This window comes from Anopheles cruzii, chromosome 3, assembly GCF_943734635.1.
Source record: "Anopheles cruzii chromosome 3, idAnoCruzAS_RS32_06, whole genome shotgun sequence".
NCBI lineage: Eukaryota > Metazoa > Arthropoda > Insecta > Diptera > Culicidae > Anopheles > Anopheles cruzii.
In genome coordinates this window covers 51,770,319-51,777,311 of record NC_069145.1, presented here as the reverse complement: position 1 = coordinate 51,777,311, position 6,993 = coordinate 51,770,319, and the positions used below count along the sequence as shown (strand labels likewise).

The 6,993-nt window shown below is 47.0% G+C and overlaps 1 long non-coding RNA gene across 1 annotated transcript; it reads right to left on the bottom strand.

The window, feature by feature from the left end:
• LOC128274063 (uncharacterized) lies at positions 1-742 on the bottom strand. The gene is made up of 3 exons (XR_008269282.1): positions 397-742; positions 273-327; positions 1-205 (listed from the first exon to the last, which is right to left on the bottom strand). It is a non-coding gene; the product is annotated as an uncharacterized LOC128274063 (long non-coding RNA).
• Between the last annotated feature and the right edge of the window lie 6,251 nt (positions 743-6,993).

Sequence of the window (6,993 nt, the reverse complement as noted above, 5' to 3'; positions counted from 1 at the left end):
CTCACTCGTCTATTTCACGGTTTCACTTCCCTACCTATTCGTGCATTCCTGGCGCTATGCAGCGTTGGCTGTGTGTGAGGTCTGCGTTGGTGGCGGTAGTGGCATCCGTCGAACACATTGTTCCGCGTACACACATTGTCGGTGGGTCCAGCCGGGTTTATGTTTGTGCGTAGATTATTTCACGCGTGGTCTTCGATGCATTTCTCTAAGGAAGAGAAGAAATTAAATTGTTGTTAGATTGTTTGCATTGCAATCCTGTCATTTTTTCTTACCTTTTCCACAAACTGACGATACAACTGACGAGACACAGTTGTGACACAGTTGACACTGAAACGAGCAAAGTGAAAACTTTTGAACATTATTTTGCTGTCACTGAACACTGTCCAATAAACTTACCTGTATTATTTCAATCAGGATCACACATGATGGAATGCACTTGAACTTGGTAGAAACTTGCAACTTGATCAACGCACCTACACACACTATACAAAATAGACAGAGTTCGACTTTGCCGCGACTCGAAAATTCGGTTAAGTCCCCGACGGAATGCTTTATGCGACTGCCGGTGTGCTTCGCGAGCCGCTCGGGACTGTGTGTCGCTCTGTCCCTTTTTTTCTATTCCTTTTCCTTTCTTTCATTCGTTCGTCTTCCACTTGCTCGCGGTCGCTTCGCGTCTCGGCCCTTCCGCCCTTCCCTCTCCAGGTAATTTAAACCCACAAGCTCGCGCGTGAAACTCCCTCCTCTCGTGGTTTCCTCCGCTCTTTTCCGCCGCTGCCCACGAGCGGACCCTCATGAGCCGGCCTGCTCACTGCAGCGAGCGTCGCGCCCGCCCCCTCTCGTCTTTGCCGCAGGCAGAGGGGCGTTCGAGCTCACTCGTTTCAGCCTTCCTCGTCCCCTCCTCAGGCGGAGGGGTACCTCGGTCACTCAAAATTGTTCACTGGGTACACTACCGAACTCACGAACTTTATTTATGTTACGCGTCAAATTCACACATTGACTTTTTCTTGAAAAACACCCAGACTCAACGGGATCGGATCCAGAACAAGAACTAACGCACTGTACCCGGACTGTTCCATAAGTTTTGCGCTTCAGTAACAGAGGGCGCTGTTAGTAGGCTAAAGTAGGCACACTCTTCATATGAACGTTTTATTTCAATCTGTCACTTCATCCTTTGTTTACAAGCCATTTAGTATCGACGTGTCCCAGTATTTTTTTACAATGGAAAAAATCAAGTTTCATGCAGTAATTGAATTTTTATTTTTGAAAGGCTTAAAAGTAATGGAAATTTATGAAAGAATGTTGAAAGTGTATAAGGACACTTCGCCTTTAATTGGTACAGCAGGAAGATGAGTTGCTGAATTTAAACGTGGTTGTACAAGCCTTGAAACCTTAATTCTCGCCCAAATCCAAGATGACTTGATCCAAGAACGTCCAAAACCAGTAACAACACCTGAATTCGTAGAAAAAATAGCGGATATAGTGTGGGAAATACATCAAATGACTGAGAAAAAGTTTTCAAAAGTGCATCAACTCATCACTAGGAATGAGACTTGTGCCTATCACTATGATCCTGAATCAAAACAAGAGGCTAAAGAGTTGTGTGAACCTGGTTCTTCGGCTCCAAAACGAGTTCGTGACCAGAAATCGCCCAAGAAGGTGTTAGTATCAGTTTTTTGGGATGCGGAAGGAATTTTGTTTGTGTATTACTTGCAAACTGGTAAAATAATAAATTCTAAATGTTATTCTAACTTTCTAGACCAACTAAAGAAGAAAATTCGAGAAAAAGACCCGGTTTGCAGAAGAAAAAAATCCCTTTTCTTCGGGACAATGTCTCAAGGACCGTTTCACAAGAGCATTATGAAGATGGCAAAAATGCATGAATTAAAGTTCGCATTGTTGGAGCATCCAACGTATTCAAAAAATTCTTGCGTCGAAAGCGTTTTTCGTTAAATGATGAGGTAATAACAGCTGTGGAAGCGTATTTTGCATCCTATCCAACAATTCCGAAATTCGTATTTATGGAATTCATAAATTGGAATCTCATTGGAACAAGTGTATTGATCTAATCGAACCACAAAACTTATTGAACAGCCTGGTGCAGCCATTGTGCTGCTAACGTTCGGCTTTCAAATCAATCTTCCTGCGGTTTTTGAAGCGACGGATTCGTGACAAGCGCTTGACTGGCGTTAGATTGTGTTCTGAAAAGCATATCGATCCCGAGACTCAAAAACCACTTACGGATTCGACATTGACGCATCAAAACTCCGCTCCAGACGCAGCCGCTGCCGCATTTAATGACCAATCACTTTGAAATTTCCATCACCCGACACTCTGGACCCCGGGACAGATATAGTCGCGTCGCTGGTGATGCAAACTCGAAATATCGACCCCGGTGCCGAAAGCCGAAAATATCCCGCCCGACCTGCTGCGCACCGTATAAACAGCCATAAACGCGGATCCGTCTCCCGCGCTCGCCGTCGGAGGTGTCGATCAGAACCGATCTCGAAGGGTGGTTATTAAGGATGATGTCCGCACGTTCGCGGTGGGCGCGGGCGTATACGACTCGGTGATCCCACCGGGTACAGCCGAGAAGTTGCCGAATCCGATGCCGTCTACGCTAATCACGGTGTCTTTCGCCAGGGGGCGAGAGTTTCGGCAACAAACCACCGGGCGGTGGTCTCCGGGAATGCTCCGGGTTTCCCGTTGCGATTGCCAGATGCCGGATCCCTGAGTTCCCGGCGAATGGCCCGACCGAATGAAAGCGAATGGAATCGTTTAGCGGCGATTCACAACGGCGAGGATGATTATAGCTCCAGAAACGATCAGCAATTATCAGGTCGGAGCGTGGTGGCGGTGGCGGCCGTGGGCCGTGCAAGATGTTTACTATCTAATTGGTAATTACGGCAACAATATACACAGCGCACCGGGTTGTTGATTGATACCGCCAGGGTCGGCGATCGGGAAGCGACCGAGGGGATAGGTGCGTCAAGTTTGATTTAAGGTCCAGTGTGATGTGAACGGAAGGCAGTATTTGTGGGGCCTGGAAATTGGAAACGCCAATAATTTGGAACACGGACCAAAGGCCTGGAACCCCTTAAAAATGTGCCAAGATAGTCCGTCACCGTCAATAGATTGATTTGTTCAAAATAAACCGGAACCGGCGATAGGGCGCGCGATCAGCGCGTTAGTACCTTTCCTTGTTCGCCGCGATAAGTGGTTAATTAATGGGCACACATGGGCATGGAAGTCCCGAGCCTGACACATAAATGGCGCTTGTCTTATTTCATATTCGTCGCTTTTTCAGTCAGTACTAACCTTCAAAATAAAGACGTTAAAATATCATTATATTCAACTCATATGTTTGTGAGCTAAGAGTGACACTACTTGTTAAATATTCTATTTCATAACGTTTATTTCGACAAACTTCTTGCAGTGATTGCATTAGCACTGCCTTTTCACTTGCTGGCTCGATGGAGTGCGGTATATTCTTGCGCTGGTGATGGTGCAGATTCTACTTCCAACGAACTGTCACTTCGCAGGGTTGACACTAAGCAGGGTTGCCACTTCTGCATACATGACACTACTTTTGTTATTTTCAATATAATAAATTCAAAACAATTTCGTGTTTAAATGTTGTACTGCTTCTTGGTGGGGAAAAATACCGTTCAAGTGAAGCAATTGCTTGAAAAGCGTCATCCGACGGCCTTTTACTCTCAGAGCCTTTACTCCACAGACTCTTTCGGAGTCGCCTTTCACTTTGCGAGGCTTTTCCGACGACCCATAATCGTCAACGCCCTCAGATTCGGGACTCTCTTACTTCAGTTGTCCTTGCCAGTGGAAATCTTTGCGGGGATTAAAGCTTTAACGCTCGGGGTCCTGGAAAGACAACTTCCATTAAATTAAAATAAAATTCAGATAGAATTAGTTTAGTATGTAAGAAGAGGCGAATGCTATCCTATTGCAACTCAAAGTCTCCAAAATGCATTACATCAAAAACTTGAAAAGTGTCATAAGGACTCCGCTCCATCAGAAACAATGATTAAATAATGATTTGCTGACTTCAAACGTGGTCGTAGAAACACCGATGGTCTTCAGAATGAGGCGGTAACACCAGGAAACATTAAAAAAACCCAAAATCGTTTGCAATAATCGAAAAGAGTAGATGCATCAGTTAGCTGACATTGTAAAAATATCAAAAGAACGTGGTGGAGTTATATTGAATGAGCATTTGACAAAGAAAAAAGCTCTGTTCAAAGTTGGAGTCGCGTTTTGCTCACTTTAGACCAAAAAACAAGAAAGTGTTGATGATTCTGAGCAGTGCATGGTCATGTTTAAACGAAACAAACCGGAAGTATTACGTCGATATGTGACCATGGGTGAAACATGGATCCATCACTTCAATCCGAAATCAAAACGATCGCTATCTGAGTGGAGTATTTTAAGAATATTAGCGTTATTGGAGCAGTTGAAGGCCGAAATTGCAACGAAACGGAGAAATGGTTTTAAAATTTTAGACCCGTGCTGGAATAAATGTGTGGCTCTTGATGGATGAATAAAGTAAACTTTGAACACCCACAAACACGCGTTTTCCTTCTTAGACTCTGCACTCGGCAGCCCACGTGTTAGCTTCGTCCAGTGTGCTCCATAATCACATCTCCCGGCCGTCCGTCCGTAGCGCTTTTCGCCACGTGATCCATCATATCGGTGCGTTTGACAATGAACAACATTCTGCGGCGCACATTCTGTCGATTAAGGTGCAGCAGCTCCTTCTGCGCAGCACAAGGTCCATCTGCCAACGGCCAAAATTAGTTCTTCGCTAATGGTTTCATTAGAAAGCCGGCCCCCGTTGCTGCCGTTGCATTCGTCATCGTATTTGCAAACAACCAGCCCCGGGGGCAGATGTTTTCTGCCCGCGACGTCGGTCGGTGTGATGTGCGACCACTTCATCTGCCCCGAACGAGTTGTCCGCGGCCTCCGGGCGGCCGTCATAAAAAAAAAACATTTCTTCTTGCTGTGTTTCTCCCCTACAACCTGCCTTCGACGGGCATATGTTTGCCACCGGCCACCGGAAGGAAGAAGAAGTGCAGCGCAACTCATCAACGCGTTCGACAGCCGATGGTGCCGACGATCGGCTGCTGATATCGATCTGCTCAATTTCCCACACTTGCTTGCTTGCCGGGAGTAGAGCGAAGAATCCAGAACCCCGCACTCTGATCGCAGCGCCGCGGAGCGCGGACACTTGTGACACAATTTATGGGACTAATTGTCCCGTCTGTTTAGCTTTGCTGCTCTGTAAGGCCCTGAGTAGGCGATCACCCGTGACATCCAGTCAGATCGTGACTTCGCGGCCAGCCCCGGCATTATTCACACTTTGTGCCAGATTTTTTTTCTTTCAAGGCGGCGTACCAATTATGAGCCCTAAATGGGCTTCAGAAATACCCTCCCGTCAATAGATACATCCGACAGATGCCGGCATGTGTCGGGACGTGTAATGGAAAGGCAGCGTAACGACGACGCAAGTGGCCAGATTGCCAGATTTTTCATTCTCATCGGCCGAACTCCACTTGTTCGTGGAATCACCGAAAAGGACGACGCGGGTCCGGAAGGTCAAGTAACCGATACCGTGCCGAGTGTCTGCGAGAGTCTGTAACCCGAGGCAAGCCAATCGAGACGAGAATGTGAACATGTATCCGCTTTACTCCTCGCGATCCCTTCCGCTCCGGGCCGGCGGCGGACTTGAAAGTTGGGCTTCGACGGCAGCCACTAACACTTGATCACACTGTACCGAACACATGGCGTTCCCGGAGGCCGGCCAATTTTGCATGTGACAAGAATTTCGGCAACCGACACCGGGGATCGGGGTGTTAGGTTGCTCCTTGCTGAACTCTGAGTGTCAATTTTTGTAGGGGTCTTCTCCGACCTTCGCAGCGCATCTCTTTCCTCTGAATCTCACAAACGCACCATCAATGATCGGACTAGTACGACAAGTGTAAGGTCACCATCGGAAGAGTACCCCAGCCTAGGTCTGAAGCGAAACGGCAACCCAGAGAACCTGCTCGATCATTCCACATAACGGTCAAATGTTGAACGGTGAACTGTTGAAACGATACCGTAGAGTAGGAAGAGTTCCCCAGGTCTTGGCGCATACCAGGTACCGCGACAAGCGGGACTACGGGTAGCTCAACTGTGTAAATATGCAAGTTCTCGTCAGAAGGCGATCGTCGGCCACATGTTGTACTGCCATCGTAGGAGTGCTTGTTTATGAGGCCTCTGTTTGCCTTTACCTTCCAGATACAACTGTGGTTTCATGAGGGTAAACCGAGGGTACTACTGATTGACACCTAAGGTATAGACTTAAACGCATTGAGAACTTTGACAGCGTGCCATCATCGGCTTCTGCACCAAATTCCACAATGATCACGAACGTTCCTGGCACCATTGTACACCTGCTTGCCACTGACCTCAAGTTTTTGTTCCATGTGTAGGTCCTGCACGCTTTTCGAGTATCCCATCCAATGGTTCCAAAGAACTCGGATCAACTGTTTTTTTTCGGCCTGGTGTCGTCCCCAAAGGAGAACACAAAAACCGTTGACTAGACATTTGCTTCCCGGTGCTCCTGGTGCCATCTTGCGAACGCTCGACTCTCTCTTCGGTCGGAACCGTTTTGTGAGGAAAGCGCGTTCTTGAAACACCTGACCTGAGCTTTGTTCGCGAGCCTGCTAAAGGAGCCCTGTAGCGTGACCAGTTCACCAGGGGTGGACTTTCCCTTTTACGTCACTGCTGATAAAAAAAACAATGATGAAAAAAACTACAAGGGATAGTGTCTCTTGTTAAGCGAAACTGGCAAGGATAACTTTACTTGTGAGCAGCAGCGTGTGTAATAGCTGACAACAGGGTCTGGCAGTGGAATAAGAACGAGTGGATAAGTCTTGTCTTGTTCATAATGTCAATGTGGTTTCATTTCGTTCTGCAAAAGTCTTACTAGTTCCTGGG